Here is a 16,821-nt window from a genome sequence, read left to right as displayed (position 1 = left end):
CCATACACAGACACAAACAAGCGTTTTCAATGCAATAGGTCTCGCAATTGCAAGATTTTAAGCTATTCGCATTGTAAATCATAATGACTTTTATTTATGTGTTTTTCAAAGGAACACATATCTAAAAGGCATTGTCCTTTTCTAACGGTAATAGCTCAAATGCGAGACAACTTTAATGGTGGCCAAGTCCCTTTCTATAGACTCCGCTCACTTTATTCAGGTTACAATGAGCAGCATCTAAAGAAAGGAGCACAGTCCACTTTTAAAATAATACAAAAAAAAAAATCGCATCAGTAGTATTGCTGAGTTTTGTGAGTAAGGGAAAATCGTAATCCTGCTCTTCTGACGAATAGTACTTGCAGTGCAGAATTTTTGATTCTCATTGTGAATTGAGTCCTCTTGAATACAAATATTGGACTAGAAGCCGTCTCTTATGGGGACTTTACAGAATTTGGTTATTTAAAAAAAAAAAAAAAAAAAAAGTACTTTTACTGTGTCCCACTCCGAGTCTCTGGCCAGTCTCTGTCGAGCCAAAGCACTTAGGTCTACAAACAAGTATTGCATTGATCTGGTGCCAAGAATTCGGATGCAGAGATTGGAGGGAATGTGCCAGTGTGGAGTCTGGGAGACCATTGGGCACCATCCAGATATGAGTATGAGGGCTTGAACAGCAGTTCTGAAGTCACTTTATGAAAGAAATGGTATTCCTTTCTTTAGAAGGGAGGACTGGTTCTATGTTGTCTGTTTTTTGGCAAGAAAGGTGTGAGTGTTTTGTCCAGGATTAATCCAAGTGACTTACCATGCTTTGAAAATTGGGGGCTGAAGCGATCTATGTTCATGTAATTGTGCCAGGTTTGAACCATTTCCTATTTTTTAGGTCTCGGCCTGACGTAAGCAGCGCATGCGCTGCACTCATCATACGAGACTTCTTGGAATCTATACGATTCCAGAAGCCTCATCCCAGCTCTCCTTAAGTTTTGATTTGTGCGCGTCGTTTTGCATCACGAATTCTGCCAAAGGCAAAGCAATGATTGCACTGAAGGCATATCAATCCCAAATTGTTGCCACCCTGTCTCCTTTTAGCCACTCCCACCGGGATTGGATCTTTTACCCGCGGCGTTACACTATGGCCTATAATTAACGGGGAAAGCACTTTTTTTTTTTTTTTTTTTTTTTTTTCCCCTTCCCTCTGTTTCTTTCCGAGCGTTCTTGGTATTATGTTTTACACATCATGCGTGGCATAGAACAGGAGTCTCTACTGGAAATCTAGCCTGGAATAGTGAACTGTTCTTTTGTGGTTTTGGGTTGGTATCATTTTTAGCAAGCTTGGGCTAGAATCTGTAGCCGACTGCTTTAAAAGATTCGTAACCTATTCAGTTGGCAGAGGTGGTAATGGTTCACTTGAGCTGCGATTTATTTATTGACACGTTTGTTTGCTTTTTATTTGTGGGTCTTTATTTTTACGTGAAGCAGGCAGTGAGCGACCCAAGCGCCCCGATCGCCACTAAAGATGGGTTAGTGTCTGCCTGCTGACGTCAGACCCGACCCTGACTGGAATCCGCCACGGTGGCCCACTGAGCTCCAGACACAAGCATTGTTGTGCTGAGCTGCGCCCATCACATCTCAAATCCGAAGCAGATGTGGAGCCCGGGGCTGCGGCCCCCAACAAAGCTCTGCTCCGGCACTGCAGAGCTGGGGAAGCGTTTAATAGAGCGGCCCGTGTGCATTAAGCGGAGACGGAGAGGGTGGAAAAGGCATTCATTCCATATAGCGCCCGTTGTACCCTATCCGGGGCAGACCAGGAGCAATGTTCCAGATAGCGCTGACTGTGCACAATCAGGGGCTGGTGAGGAGCGAAGTATGTTCCACATAGCACCGTATACTGGCCCGACGAGGAGTAATGTTCAGCATAGCGCATCCTACGCCCTACCCTGGGGGCCACAAGGCGATATGTTCGACATAGCACCTCACCGGGGCTGGGGAGGAGCAATGTGCCGTATAGCGCCGCCTGTGAGCCATATCCCAGTACTTTATATGGGCAGGTATTCTCTGGTACTGCATGTCTGCAATTCTTGAATGGGAGAGTATCTGCACTTCTTGGTACAATACATTTGGTGGAAGAGATCACTTTTTAGGAGGAAACAGGTACTCTAAACACAGAGTACCAGCACTTTTTTATATTTCCATTTAAAGCGCTGCCTTATCCTGAGGCTGAAAAGGCGCTATGCTCCACATAGTGCCGTGTGTATGCTGGCCCGGCGATGAGCTACGTTCCACATAGTGCCGTCCATGCAGCCTCTGTGCCCTATCCTGGCACGCGGCGATAGAAACAATGCTCCACATAGCGCTGTCTGTGTCCTGTCCTTGGGCCGGCGAGGAGCTACGTTCTGCAAAGCGCCATCTGTGCCCTAGCCTGGACCCGATGCCATCCGCGCGTGACCAGAAAACTGGCCTTTAATGAGAGCTCGAACTTGTGCAGTGTTTCTCTCCTGACATTACACGCCCGGGGGCCGCGGGGGGGCTCGATGGGCTAAGCGTGGGCCCGGGGGTGGGTCCCCAATGCAGGTAAAGAAGCACACGTATCCGTTTTAATTATATTATTTTAAAGGCAGTGTATACCGTCATGTCAGCCATTTTAATGGTCAAACCCCTAAAAGCATCTAATGTATAAGATGCATATCCCTGTATGAGGACCCCAGTTTTGGGGGCCAGGAGGGAGCCGCCCCACACTCTCTGTTTATCTCCTGTTTCTCCTAAGTTATAGGCTGTACGCCGGTTCCAGCTCTTGCTTGTTCTGCGTTATGGCTCCCCGGCCCCCCCCCTCACGCGTCTGTTTTCTGTGTCTTACAAGGAGAACAAAGTGCCTTGACATTGTGATGGCTGTTTCCTATGGCTCCTATTTCCTTATCAATTAAACCGCGCCTGAGTGCGCATGCGCAGAGGGCCCGTTCACCATGAGGGTATATCCCCCTCCCTCCACCCCCGTACGCTCTGTATACTAACTCAATCGGGGGCCCTTGCAGTTCTGCGCCCTTTACTGGTGCTATTGTGCACGTGTGGGGTGGCCAACCAGCCTAGGAAAAGCGTCTTACTGGGTGGTTCAGTGCCCTTGGACTCCATCCCCCTCCATTGACATCTAGGTACCATCTGTGACCATGCGATGGTGCATCCCTGGCATGCTTTTGCTAACCAATCCACTTCTGTGATTATGGATTCCACCAGCCCTCTTCTAACCAGATTCACCAGATCATTCCCTCCCAGGTGTAAGATAATGATATCCGGACGGGGACCCCTTTTACTCAGCAAATCGCCTACAAAACCCCTGCATTGACTCAAACAAAGTCCCCCTCTCCCATGGAATGAGACTTTTAAACCAGCCTGCTCCGCCCTGTGTATGTAGTTCTCTGAACAGAAAAATGCCTTCAATCGTGTCACATAGGAATGGCCAATAATCCAAACCACCTGTGTTCCTGACTCTGGCAGAGGTGCATGTCCTTCCTTTGTTCGGTGTGGATGTTCCGATGCAAGTTTCCCCCCTGCGTGACAGGTTCGAGAAACTGTAGAGATTAAGCGGAAAGACACGCATCCGTACAGTGCACACGGCCCACTTACAACATGTGCAGCCGCACATAACGTTTGTAACAATTGGAGGACCACCTCCCAATTCTCTTGACATTGCTGCTGTGTAACCCTCTTGCTGTTGCCTCGGTCGCAGCCCCTATTCTAAACTAATGAGTTACAAAGCGAGCAGGATCTAAACCGGTGTGCTTAATTGCCATGTCCATGACCCTCTTAAACTGAAACCGGGTGAGAGCTGCATGGATTAATAAAGTCCGACACCTTATAGAAGATCACTGCCCCAAAAATGCTTTCAATTGTGCTACCGGGCAGCATGGATTGCCATGCGCTCTATGCAAAACTAACCCCTCACCGTGGGCCTCATGGTCAGTTTTAGACTTTTTAATGGATATTAGTAGGGCATCGCCATGTATTTTTACATGGTCTAACTGCAAACACCCCCTGTGCATCCTGCTTATTCTGGGCGACCAATTCCCCAACGCGAAATGCGCCATAAAAGGCTAGTGAAAAGGCCGCCCTGAATAATAAAGCTTCCCCTTTTGTCGTGCAGACTGCGTCAAGCGTCCCCAGTAGGGCGGCTAGTAGTTCTATTCCTATTGGACGCCTTGAATCGGGTGTTGTCCCCTGGATGCGCTGCCAACCTTTTAAAGCCTTCCTGACAGTAAAGCTATCAGTGGGCTCCCCCTTGTCCCTGGCTCGGGCGAATAAAGATATCGCTGCCACGTGGCGCCTGGCTACCGCCACTGAGCGTCCCTCATGTAATACGCCTAAGTAACGTACCAATGCCCTTGGGGTGTGCCAATCTTCCACCCAATTCTTCCCCAAGAAAGTGCAATATGCCCAAAACACCCCCTCATAGGCTTTCTTGGTCCTGGGAGCTAGGCTAGCTGCCACTAGGTTCGGTAGTTGGGGGCACCAATCAGCCAAAGTACTTCTGGGAATGGTGTTGGGTTCGCTTCTGCAGAAGGGAGGTGTGTTCTGAAGACCTGCATCTTGAAGCGAGAAAGTGCATCAGCATTATTCAACACACCTAGGACATGTTTAGCCTTAAACAGTATATTCTCCTTCATACACAACAGGACAATCTCTTTTAATAGGCGGAGGATCATCTTACATCTCGCAGCCTGCTGATTGATGCATTCCATCACAGTCATATTGTCAGACCAAAATACCACTGATTGGTTATGCAGCCTGTCTGGCCATACCGCTTAAGGCCCCCTAGATAGGAAACCATTCTAAGAAGCCAATGTTAGCCGTTAGACCATTCTGCACCCATGCGTCTGGCCACCTGTGCGCCAATCACTCATTGCCAAGTATGGCATCAAATCCCACACTACCCGCAGCGTCCGTTCATAAACCTAACTCTGCAGAGGTAGTGGGTGGACCGGGTTAGACCACCCTGCCGTTGAAGTCCTGCAGGAATGCCATCCAAATCCGCATGTCCTGCTTGACCTCAGCCGACAGCCGGATGTGATGATGATGATTTTCTTGAATCCTGGTCATGGCTTGGGCGATAGAGCGGGAGAATGGGCGTGCCAATGGAACCACTCTAAGGGCAAAGTTCAACTGTCCTACCGTTTGCTGCAACTGATGCAAGGTAACTTTATCCTTAGCTAACATTGCTGTAAGGTTGTCTTGAATTTCTTAATCTTATCTTCCGGCAAGCAGGAACACCCTTGAACTGAATCTAGCTCAATACCTAAGAATTCTATCTTTGTCGTTGGCCCCACTGTCTTTCCCGGTGCCAGGGGAACCCCAAAAGCCCGCATGAGTGTGCAGAATTCCTGCAGTGCCCACGCACACTTCTGAGAGCCCGCTGACCCCAGGATAAGCAAGTCATCTAGATAGTGCCCGGTCACACGTCTAAAAACCCATTCCAAAAATGAACTGAACTTTTCAAAATAGGCGCAGGAGACCGAGCAACCCATGGGCATACACATCCATGTAGAATTTGTCTTGAAACTTGAAGCCTAGCAGGTGACAGTCCTCTGGGTGAGCCGGTAAAAGACGGAAGGCTGATTCAATATTAGATTTTACCAGCGAAGCGCCAGGGCCGAACTCCCTAAGCATTTCCACGGCCTGATCAAATGACGCGTATTTCACACTACAACTGTCCTCACTGATGGCATCGTTTAGTGAGTTGCCTCTAGGTGCGGATAGGTTATGGATCAACCGGAACTCACCCTCTTTTTTGGGGAACAACACCCAGTGGTGAAAACTAAATTATGCACTGGAATGCGATCAAACGGGCCCACTATTCTGCCCAGGTTAACTCTTTAGCAATTTTATTTGCCGCCACGCCTGGGTTGGCCCTTACTGACAATTGGTTTTTGCATTCAGGCATCCCGACATAACCCGGGGCAGGAATTCTAAACCCATATGTGAAACCTTCTTGCAGTATCATGACAGGGGTATCTGTTTAGCCACGGGGTAATAGCTGTGATGTCAATGGGGGAATGTGTGACTTGGTGCACCCTGCCATCAATCCTGCTTTCTCTTGTCTTTATCCCTAGATTTTTTGAGACACTTGGATTCTGGGTGGGAAGGATTTGCGCAGATAGAGCAGGCATGTTTAAACTTACATGTGCCTGGCGCCCTAGTGCATGTTCTTCTGTTAAAATCCCAACAAGTCCCCTTCCGCCCCCCGAGCCATGGGCAGGGCCTGTGTTCTGCGCCGGCCGAAAGGGCTGGTAAAGCTGGTAAAGCTGATAAGGCTGAAATGCTGGAGTTGCCTGTCCTCTGTTCGCCTGCGTTGTGCTAAACTGAAAATTGGTTTGTGGTGTGCCAAACTGATCCAACCAAGAGATCGTGTCAACCTGGTTCCAGGATAGCGCAGGGTCAGATGCCTTCGTCGTCCTGAAGTTTGTCATACTGTTTCCAACCCCATCCCCCGTATTTGTCGTGAGCCATGGTAATACGGTTCTGGTAACATGCCATCTCTGCCTGTATGTTAGGGAAACGTTCCGCCATTACTGCCATGAACACTGAAACCCCTGATCCAGTTGTTTAAGTTCTCCTCCACTCTGAATCTTAACTCGCTTGCCCATTCTCTGGGGAGCATCCAATCTTTCTGTTTCTTAGCTTCCTCTCTCTCCCTTTCATCTACTAGCAGAGAAAACATGCTAACCTAGCACCCTGACCAAATGAGTTCTTCCCCCCCCCCCCCCCCCCCCCCCCCCCTCCCTCCCTAGTGGGACCACTCCTGACGGTCCAGGAACCTCCCCATCCTTGGGCTGTGATACCGGAGTCCCATTCTTTCTGGGCTTAACCCGCTTAGGCAGGGTCTCCAATTTACCTCTGGGCTTGGGGGGGGGGGGGTACTATGATGCGCTTAGGCTTTTCTAGCGTCCCCTCCTGACCCTCAACCCTCTCCCTGAGATCTGCCAGATTTTGCCCCAATCTATCTACCTTCTTTAATCTCTTGTCCATGGTAGCCATCTTTCTCATCTTTTCCATTAATACATTCCACGGGAGAGCGCCTGTCGCCCCGGTTCATTTTTCCTGACATTGTCACTTCCTTCCCTGCTGTTTTGACCCTTGCACTAGCACCGCGTCTACAATGCTAGGCCTATTTACCTTATTTGTCTAATGTTACACACTGCGACAAAATAAAATCTGATACAATACTGTGCAGCACTCTGACCCTGTAATGCACCACCTGTGCGTTGCGCGCCGCAATTAGTACTGCGACCGCCCCAGCATATAGCACTCACTGTACCTGGATTCAATAATCAGTACCTGCTGCAATCTCAAATGTCTTTAGCAAACCATATGCTTATCTAGTAACAATGATCTGTCTCAGTGTCTGTCACAGTTTGTTCTACTACCCGTTAAAAATGTTCCCCAAGAAGAAAAAACAATCGGCATTTACACACTCCACTTTAAATGTTGCGCAAGTCCTAATTAAACGACTCTCCCGTGTGTCCTCCTGTGCATTCACTAATAAAAGGGGATAACAGTGCAAAAACATTGGGAATTTAACACTCCATGAGAATAGCAAAGCGATCTTCACAATCAGGCCACAGATGTATTCAACTTTAAAACATGTGCCCGAATGCTTTTTTCTCGCTAATAATTGACACTGCTAACAATCCTGTGACACGTGCGGGGTTTAAAAGTGGGCCCTTGTGTGCACTTTAATTTATCAACTTTTGATTGGTTTGAGATAGAAAACGTTTCCTTTCTGAAATCTGTAAATTAAGAGCGGGTGATGGATTATACCAATAATGCAATAAATCTTCAATTAGGCGGAACGTTCAATGGCCACAAGCTCAAGTTTGCTTTAGCGTACATATGTCTCCAGTCTTGGCAGAACTAATGCAATTGAAATACGAGTTTCTCAGATAATTAAATAGGAAATCTATTCCTTACTGATGACTTCAAAAGTATGCCAAGAAGGAGACCATTAGCAAAGGTGGGGCCCGAGTAACTCTTTGAAAGTGTGCAAGCTACACGCGCTGGGTGCAGCTGGGCACTCCTTAACTAACACCGGGTTGTTAACGTGCGGGTGAGCCCTAACTGCCACCGCGCATGATTACCTGGTCTGGGGCGCCAACGGAACTGCGACTAGCTCCCTCCACGCCTGATAAGCACTCCACTCCTTTCTCCAGCGGATACACACGACTCCGACGTGCTGATCGTTCCCGAGGTCCTTGTGCCACGCCAGAAAAACTCTTCGCCTTCCTCCGCAAACGTCGTCCGCTACACCAGTCGCTGCTCCCGACACACCGCGATAATCGTCGCTAATCCTGAAAAGAGGAATATTAAATTACGACCTCCTAGCGAGGTCGCACTACAGGCTGGGGAGCGCGGAGGGCAAAGAGGAAGATTCCTCTTCTCCCCAGCCTTTTTGTTTGGCAAGTGGGGGGGTGGCAACTTGCATGACCCAGAAGCGATTCTTTCACTTACGGGTCACGACCCGGCCTGCCAATGAGTGGAGGTGCGCCTGTCGCGTCACAGCTGCGCGCGACAGGCCCGCCTCCTTCGGTCGTCTGGGCCGGCAGGACCGCCATATCGGCGGGTCCGATGCCGGCCATACCTTTTCTAGATGTAGCAGGGAAGGCCAGCATTCGCAGTATGTCTCTTCCGAGAGATGTCAAACAAATGATGGCTTTTCTAGCAGACCCGCTGACATAAGCCAGAGCAGGCGAGCCTCCCTGACGCTCCGCAGGGGAGATGTAAAACGCCAGCTTTCCCGGCGTTTCACAATTAAAATGTCTGCTTCGCCAGTGGACACGGTGAGATTTTAAATGACAGGTTTTCAGTGTTTCAACGTGCCAATAGCAGCAGACTCGTTTTTTCGATGTCAGATGTAAAAGGACGGATAATTGAGTGGTTCAAATTAAGGTGTTAATGGTAAGACCCTCGGTATCTCGGGGTTGGATGTAAAATGCCAATGTGTCCAGGGGGTAAAATTTCAATGCGAAGTCAGATTTTTCCAGTGTGTTAGCATGAATTGTAAAAAGATAGTTTCATACGCTTCTGGTTAGACGTTATAAGTCTGAATTCCAGTCCTTCAGAGTGAGATACTAAACGTCATTCTTTTCAGGGCTCGGTCAGAGAAATAGTTGATTAACTCACTCTGGAAGTAGCTGCCCCTGCACAAGGGGTCAGCCTGACCCAACCGGAATCTCGACGCCCATCCCCTGCTCCTTGACCGGGGCTTAGACAGATTTGATGTAAACAGAGCAAGGGGTACTTTCCTTCCACGGAGGACCGCTCTCGGGAGTGGACTTCTCTCCCACACCTAACTCAGGTCAGAATAGGAAAATACCCCTGAGGTTTTAGTTTTGGTGTGTGTTTGGGGGGGGGGGGGTTATGGCAGTTTCTCTGCGTGAGGTGATTTTGTGTTCATGTGCGCATGCGTGAATGTGTGTTTGGCCTTGTTTGATGTGGGTAGTCCAGTGGTTCCCAAACCTTTTTTGACCCGCAGCTCCTTTGACCAATTGGCCGTTGGCCGCGGCTCCCAATTACATTACTATTTTTTGGTGGGGGGTGAATGTAAGGCTGACCTCGGTAGGGCTTCCATTTTAATCCCTGAAAATAATAGGAATGAAGGTATGGAGTGCTTCTCATATCATTTTCCTATAATCGTTTTCTTTTGAGGTCCTGCTCAACTTGGTTCACTTCTTAGATTGTTTCTATAAAAGCCAGCACATTTCTCAGATGGATAAACCACATGCTGTGGGATTGATTTTTAAATGCATTTGTGTACCTATTGCAACGTAGGTTTGCAGGCGAAAGGATTTTCAAGGGCAACATTATAATCCTGATTAGCAAAATTGGCAGGATTGTAGAGTCATAAATGGGATTTATGAATTTTGTAAATTCTGCAGTATGATAAAATGTCTGCATTCACAAATGTAGGGTTAGGTGTGGGATGCTTGGGAGGTCCTACATGAAAATGAGGTGAGCATTACAAATTAGATTTGAATTTCCCTTTCCCCTGCATCTTTACAGGCCCGATAGAAAGGAGCCTCCCCCTGCACCTCAACAGGTCTAACTTGGATGTAATTTTCTTACCCTATCTCTACCACCTTATAAACTGGAATGGAGTCTCAAACCTGCACCCTGATTGGCCATATCGTCTCAAATTGAGTTTAATCTCTGCACAAGCAGGGGCAGCTGGTGACATTTGAAAGTGGTGGGGCGTAAAATGATTGCCATAATGCACAGTTGCGAGCGTGCCCGAACCTCCATAAGGGGGGTTCGTTGCGATTCTCTTCCCGTGAAAATTTTGAAAAAAGAGAAGAAAAATGGTGCATTTTCAAGCAAATTTGAGAAAGCAGAAAGGTTAATAACGCAATTGTGAAAGTGCCTCTGTGAACTGTCACTTTTCTCTTTACCTATCTCTCTCCCAGAATTCACCACCTTCACCTGTAAGTGGCTGCGAGCTGCTCTATCGTCTCTCTTTTCCAGTGACACTCTCACTTTCCCATCATCTAAGTATCCCTTCCTACCTTATCTCTTTCGCTATCTCAGCATCTCCCCTCCTCTGTCACTGGCTGGGTGCTGCTGACACTGCCCGGTGACTGTCTCTTGCTGCCCCTTCCATTGTCTCGCAACCCCCCATGCGCTCCTCTCCCAATCTTGCTATCTCTTCCTATCTTGTTGCTGTCGCATCCATCTTGCTTGCTATCCCATCCATCTTGCTTGCTATCCCTCCCCACATCTCAGTATCCCTTCCTCGTCTCTTTCTGTCTCCACACCTCCATTCCCCCGTCATAGCAAATGACAAGTAGTTACGACAGAGCACATCTCACACAAGAATCGGATGAACTATCTCTAGACTCTACTATAGCGCCTAATATGTACCGGTGATTGCAGGTGGTGAGCGCTTGGCGCTGCCACTCTTTTAAGGTCCGGGGTCCAGGGTGTATTTCTCATCATCGGCCTTCACCCCCAGAGCAAGAGAGAAGTCAGTTAACCGGGGAATAGAAAGAGAAGGAAACTGTGACATAAGGGAACGAGGGTGCAGAAAGGAACGTGTGAGTAACGGAGCTGACCTAATGCCCATTGCCTATATCATTACAAAACGAAAGCAGAATGGTTTCAAAAGACCACGTTTGTGAATACAGAGCCGCAGTATGCATTTTGTTTTCCAATGCACGCACCCAACAAGCAGGTATTTCAGTACCTCCAGGAATAGTGTGCTTTCCCACCCAGGGAAAACATGGTGGTTCAAAGAGCGAGGAGTCGACAAAAGTAGGGCTTCACTGGCAAACACTAATGTGGCGCTAATGTGTTTAGGTGTGAATAAATCAATATGGCCACCTTGCTTTAGTTAGTTATTTTTCATATTTTGAATGTTTTATTTCTCTCTACCCTGAGGCTGCACTTAGAAATTGAAAAATGTCAGCAAAAGACTACGTTTCCAGCAAGCGTTTTTCTTCTTTGGATCCATTTCACAAGGAAGCAAATAAACGAAAGGAGGAAAGAGAAGGTAATACCGGTTTCTTGAAGTCTCGGTCCAGTTTTTACTACATGAGGAGGAGCGAGACAGAGGGAAGAGGGGGAACAAAGGAGGGGGGGGGACCAGCTGCCAGCAGCGGGAGAACTGGACACTGTCCTAGTCTTCTTTGGGCACGAAGGAAAAGACAGAGTTCTTTTCCTTCTCTGCCCATTTCGCCCGTCCCCAAAGGCCGAGCCTTAACCATCGGCCTTGCCCCATGGCAAATCCCGCCGTGGGGAAGGCATGTTTAAGAAAGTAGGGGAACGGACTCAAGCAGTGACTTACGACAGCACATCTTGTGAGGGGGTGGGCTCGCGCGGGGGGGGGGGGGGCCGAGGGGGAATAAAATTAAGACAAAAACTTACCCGTTGGCAATGGCGCCTCTTGAGTTCAACTGGAGTGGCAACCCCTCAGCCAATCCTGGCGCTGCTGCAGCGCCAGGATTGGCTGAGGTCACAGCTTACTCTTCGCCCGCCGCCTGCTCATTAGGAGACCGAGGGGCTCCTAATGGGCATGCGCAAGTCAGTAAAAACACAAATGCGCATGGCTGGGCACGGGCGAAAAATTCACGGACCGTCCCCACTCATGCGCACTTGTGCTGCAGTGCTGCCTGTCCCTGCCTGGTCTGACAATGCATGTCAGTCAACATGACACCAGACCGCCCACGGTCCGACGTCATGCTGACTGACATGCATTGTCAGTTCTCCCTCGGCGTCTCTGAACTTAAGTAAACTAAGTTCAGAGATGCCGAGGAAGCTGTGGGCGGGGGGGGGGGGGGGCGGCAACGCCCCAATGGACGCACCGTGCCTGTGCACAAGTATCTCTACAACAAGGATGAGACTGATTTCAAATACATGCTCTGTGGAGCAGTTCGGAATGACTAGCAGACTTTCACTTTATATTTATAAGGGTGTCTAGCTGGGTATTAATCTTGTGATAAACTGAGCAAGAGCTGAACGTTTCATTGAGAGGGCTTGTGAAGTTCTTGGAAAGAGTGAAACACGGTGGAAGATGGAGGGGGTCAAGAGAAGAACACACTTGCTTGTGGGTCCACGGGGCCCTCTGATCTTGAGCTTCCCAGTTCGGATAAGGCACTGCATGTTCCTTCGTATGCTGCGAGAGTTAGTGCTTATAAACGGTGTTAAGTGCTATAAAGAAAGCTGAGTTGTGACAGAGTCCCTTTGGAGAGCTGATTTAGTGCATGTGCATCAGACATATATAGTACTAAGATTAATGGTTACTTAGAAATGTGTGAATGCAGTCTTTATTTCCCTCTTTAAGCATAAAGGATATTCAAATATGGTACGAAGTTCTGCAACCTGGGGGTAAGTACAAGTGAGAAAATAGTGATTTAACTGAATTTGGGGACCCTCTTCATCAAACCCATATATATAATCTAATGACATAACTAGCCTCAAACTGAAACTTGGAAGAGCTATCTGAAAGTGTGTGGTAAATGCATTTTGCAAGCCCAGAGCAAGTATTCTATTTATGGTTATTTCTCAAACCGGAGTTCAGAAACAAATATAAAAGACATATATATTTTTTTGTTTAAATGACTGCATACTAATTGTCCAGGCGCAACAACGAGCGTTTCTATATCCATTGCCACCTGCTCAGTGCTCTCACTACCCAACCCATGCACTGCTCTCCTCGTGAACTAACAGAAGACATTCTGCTGCGCCGCCTCGATCAGGGCTCATGGGGAATTAGGAATTCAGGTGTGAGTGAGATGTTCTATAATTATCCAACTAACATTTTCAAAGTGAATAAGAGAGCATGCAGTGTAGTATCTGGTGTAATATGTGAGCATTACCTAATGTAAGTAAGACTAGTAGTACTAGTCGGTTGAAACCAAATTTAACAAGGAGGACACTTTACCAGGTAATAATGCCACGCTCTCGAGGGCTCGTCCTGTGCTTGCCAACTCTTGCTGGCTGACTTCCTCTCCCTGAGTCCGCAGGGCCCCAGGTTGCAGCAGCAGAGAGAACGAAAAACAAGCATTAGCATAGCCAATAGGTCTCGCCTTTGGGACCTTTTAAGTGTTTAGCCATGGAACAGTAGCATAACTAAATACTTATAAGGTCCCAAAAGCGAGACGTATTGGCTATGCAAAGCGGCCGTGCTGCTGCAATAGTGAAAGTGATCGCGATCACGATCAAACATCAAGGCGGCCGTGAAAGTAATCGTGGTAAAGCACATGAACTGTAGCTCTAGGCTGGCCTGGTAGCACTTTTTAGAGCCCTCTCAATAAGTCTCGCCAGACCAGTGCATGTGCTGGGTCAGGCAAGACCTAAAAACACAAAACTACAGCTGCCGAGCTGAGTTACAAATCATGGGGCTAAGGCAGCAAGTGCACCACCTAGTGGGCGCCAGGAGCAGTGCAGTCGGCCTACATACAAACGGCCAATGTAATTCCTAATAGATTTTTCTCAGCAACTGCGACCGTGGCACCCCCTGGCTGGTTTTAGTGGCGCACTGGGGTGCCGCGGTGCACAGTTTGGGAGCCACTGGCCGGTAGTCTGTGTATCTGTGCACGTTTGTCTGTATTTGAGGATGCATGTGTGTGCCGTGCATTTTTTATGTACGACCGTGGTTTATGTATGTATGTGTGTGCCTCGGGCAGTGTACTTCCTGTGCAGTTTGGCGTGCGATGCCCGAATTGTAGAGTATGCACCTGGGTGTGTAACGTTGTTTATTTGGATTATGTGTGGGCATTTTAGTGCCTCTTTCGTTGTGAAAGTACGTTTATATTGCTCGTGTGCGTGTGTGTGTGTGTGTGTGTGTGTGTGTGCAGATGTGGGGTTTGTGAGGCTTGGGGAATGTGAATATAGGCGTGTCTGGCGAGGCTTTGGGAACCTGCGCCATCTGGTGGACGGGGACAGATCACCGGTCCCTGTGGAGTTGGGCCCCTGGCCGACCCCGACTCCAGACAGCCACCTCCCAGGCCCCGTCCCGCTGGCTCCACTGTAACTGCCGGACAGTTCTAGGGCCTCCGGGAGCAGCAGACGGGCCGCCTCGGCTTGAGACACTCAGATTTTATCCGGTGGTGAGTCCCGCTTACTGCTCCGTTCCCAGGCTCTGTGTCCGAGAGCACGGGGCAGATGACTCCGTCTTAATGCGTTCCTGCCTCGCAGCCCCGGGCCCGCATTAAATGGGCTTTTTTTCAAAGGCCGAAGCCGCTCCAACCAGAAAGGGCAAACTTCACCTGAACCACAGCAAGCAAAAATAGCCATAACGTGATGCGCTTACTATAGTTTTTGCAACAGGAGCGTATTAATCAGTGTGTACAAGCATGGAACCTCATCCCTCCCGCTGACTCTGGAGCAATTCTCTTTCTGTTTGTGTTGGCCGGTTAGGGCTGCCGCACGTCTATCGGGTAGAGCTGAGCTGGAATGATGGCCATGTAATGTCCTAGGATGAAACCGCACATTCCTTAGTTACCTTTCTTATCTCAGTTCTAAGTTTGTGTGGCTAGTCTGGAGCATCCTCATTGAAATGCGAACGAAGGAGAAGCGAGCTTCCAATAGAAGTTAAAGGGTGGAACATTTTGGATTCTTTGCAGTTCTCGATGGATAAAGTTCTATAGGGTTAAAAGATCTGTTGCATTTCGATGTTTGTCTATGCAATTGCAGATTGCTGCACTATAAAAATGCATAGTATACATTGTATAACTTGGCTAATGCATGGGCATTGCTTTTATATTGTCCTACAGAGTGTAAAGAAAACTAAAAAAGATGAGATTTCCTTGACACGCCAGCATGCTTTGCTTCCTTTTGTAACCAATGTCTTAGCTTTGCTGTTAACGTTGATCTCCGGTATTAACATGCTATGAAACACTTATTTAGATGAGTGGATAACTTTAGAGTGCAGTGTCTCACAAAGCGACTATTCAAGTTTTAAGAATGATGGGATATGTGAAGCTTTTGTCTCCCAAAGATTCGGGGGTCCCTACAAGACGGATGCACATGTCCCTTTTTCGATGCCTTCCTCCATTGCTCTCCATGGTCTCCATTTCTCTAGCAGCAATAGACCATCTTCAGCAGGTGTTGTATCCCTGTAGAATTTTGATGCACTTGTTTGGTGCCTGCTTCCATTCCTCTTGGAAACAAACACTTTTCAGCAGATCCAGTTTCCTTGTAGGATTTTAATGCATGTGTCCCTTGTTATATGCTTACCTTCATTCCTCTCGGCAAAGAAAAAACATTATCGCACTGAGGTGAATGCTAACCGAATATTTGAAAGCTGGGATTATTCTATTCCTTAGGCCGTCAGGAAGGAATGTCCCAGGAATGTTTAGGGGGGTAAGAAATTCCAGGGGGTGGATTTAGTCACATAGCCACAACCTGCTCTCACTATTAGATGGTGTTGGGGGTAGAAACAGCATTTGAACATGCTAAACAAGCATTGAAAATGCAATAGGTCTCGCCTTTGATTAAGTTAAAGTCATTTGCTTTGCTAATGGTATTGTATAGAGAAGCAAATGGCTTTAACTTAATGAAAGGCGAGACCTATTGCATTTTTAAAGCTTATTGTTGGTTGGGTTTGACTCCAAGTGAATGCTGGGAATCCAGGTCTGTATGATGTGCATTCACTGTTGGAATCATCGGCTATATAAACAGAGGACACTTTCAAGTAGAGTTGTGTTTCACTGACATATTAGTGAAGCTTGATGCTGGTCCAGGCAGCTCCATGTAGAAGGTGAAGATGACATGAGACTGTCTAAAGTTCTGGGGAATTTCCCAAGTGATGAGGAGTTTTGGAGACCTGGAGGTGCCAATCTGAACTAAGTGATGTTTGTTGGAGAGGTAGAAGGAGAACCAGTGTAGTACATTGCCGAAAAATGCCATTCGAGACTCCATGGTGCATAAAATGACTGTCGAAGGCAGCAAGTTTCAGGTATTATTGCCAATTTAATGGTAAGCAATTTACCAACCTTGGAAAGATGGAAGGCTAGGCTGAACATGTCACATTTGAATCTGTGACCTGCAGATGTCATGAGCAAGAGCTAATTTACTGCACCACCTGGCTCTAATGATCATTCATTAAACAATTTAGAAGCCATGTGTGGTCCTCCGCCCATCTGTTTTTGTCTTACTGGAGATTTTTTTTTTTTTAGAAATAGATGCAATATCGCGAATGAGGCATTGTAAGTGATATAACTTTCCATTTTATTTGTGCTGGGCATATCACTGCCACTGTGCCCCAAAACTCCTCCTTTTCTTTCTGCCCATGTTCTTGTTGCCCTTATCACCCACTCTGAGCTCATACAGTATATTAGGTGGAGTTTT

General features: G+C 47.7%; 1 protein-coding gene and 1 long non-coding RNA gene across 19 annotated transcripts in view; one reads left to right on the top strand and one right to left on the bottom strand.

Moving 5' to 3' along the window:
- LOC146871373 (uncharacterized) overlaps positions 1-8,419 on the bottom strand; it is a 198,047-nt gene extending 189,628 nt beyond the window's left edge. The window contains exon 1 of the long non-coding RNA XR_014980992.1: positions 8,118-8,419. This is a non-coding gene — a long non-coding RNA (uncharacterized LOC146871373). The remainder of the gene's footprint in view (positions 1-8,117) is intronic.
- Positions 1-16,821, top strand: part of ARHGAP27 (Rho GTPase activating protein 27) — a 1,125,989-nt gene that overhangs the window by 456,674 nt on the left and 652,494 nt on the right. The gene's annotated exons all lie outside the window — the stretch shown is intronic.

This window comes from Triturus cristatus, chromosome 1_1 (assembly GCF_964204655.1).
Source record: "Triturus cristatus chromosome 1_1, aTriCri1.1, whole genome shotgun sequence".
Classification (NCBI taxonomy): Eukaryota; Metazoa; Chordata; class Amphibia; order Caudata; family Salamandridae; genus Triturus; species Triturus cristatus.
The sequence above is the reverse complement of the archived record's forward strand: the minus strand, read 5'-3'. Positions and strand labels throughout refer to the sequence as shown.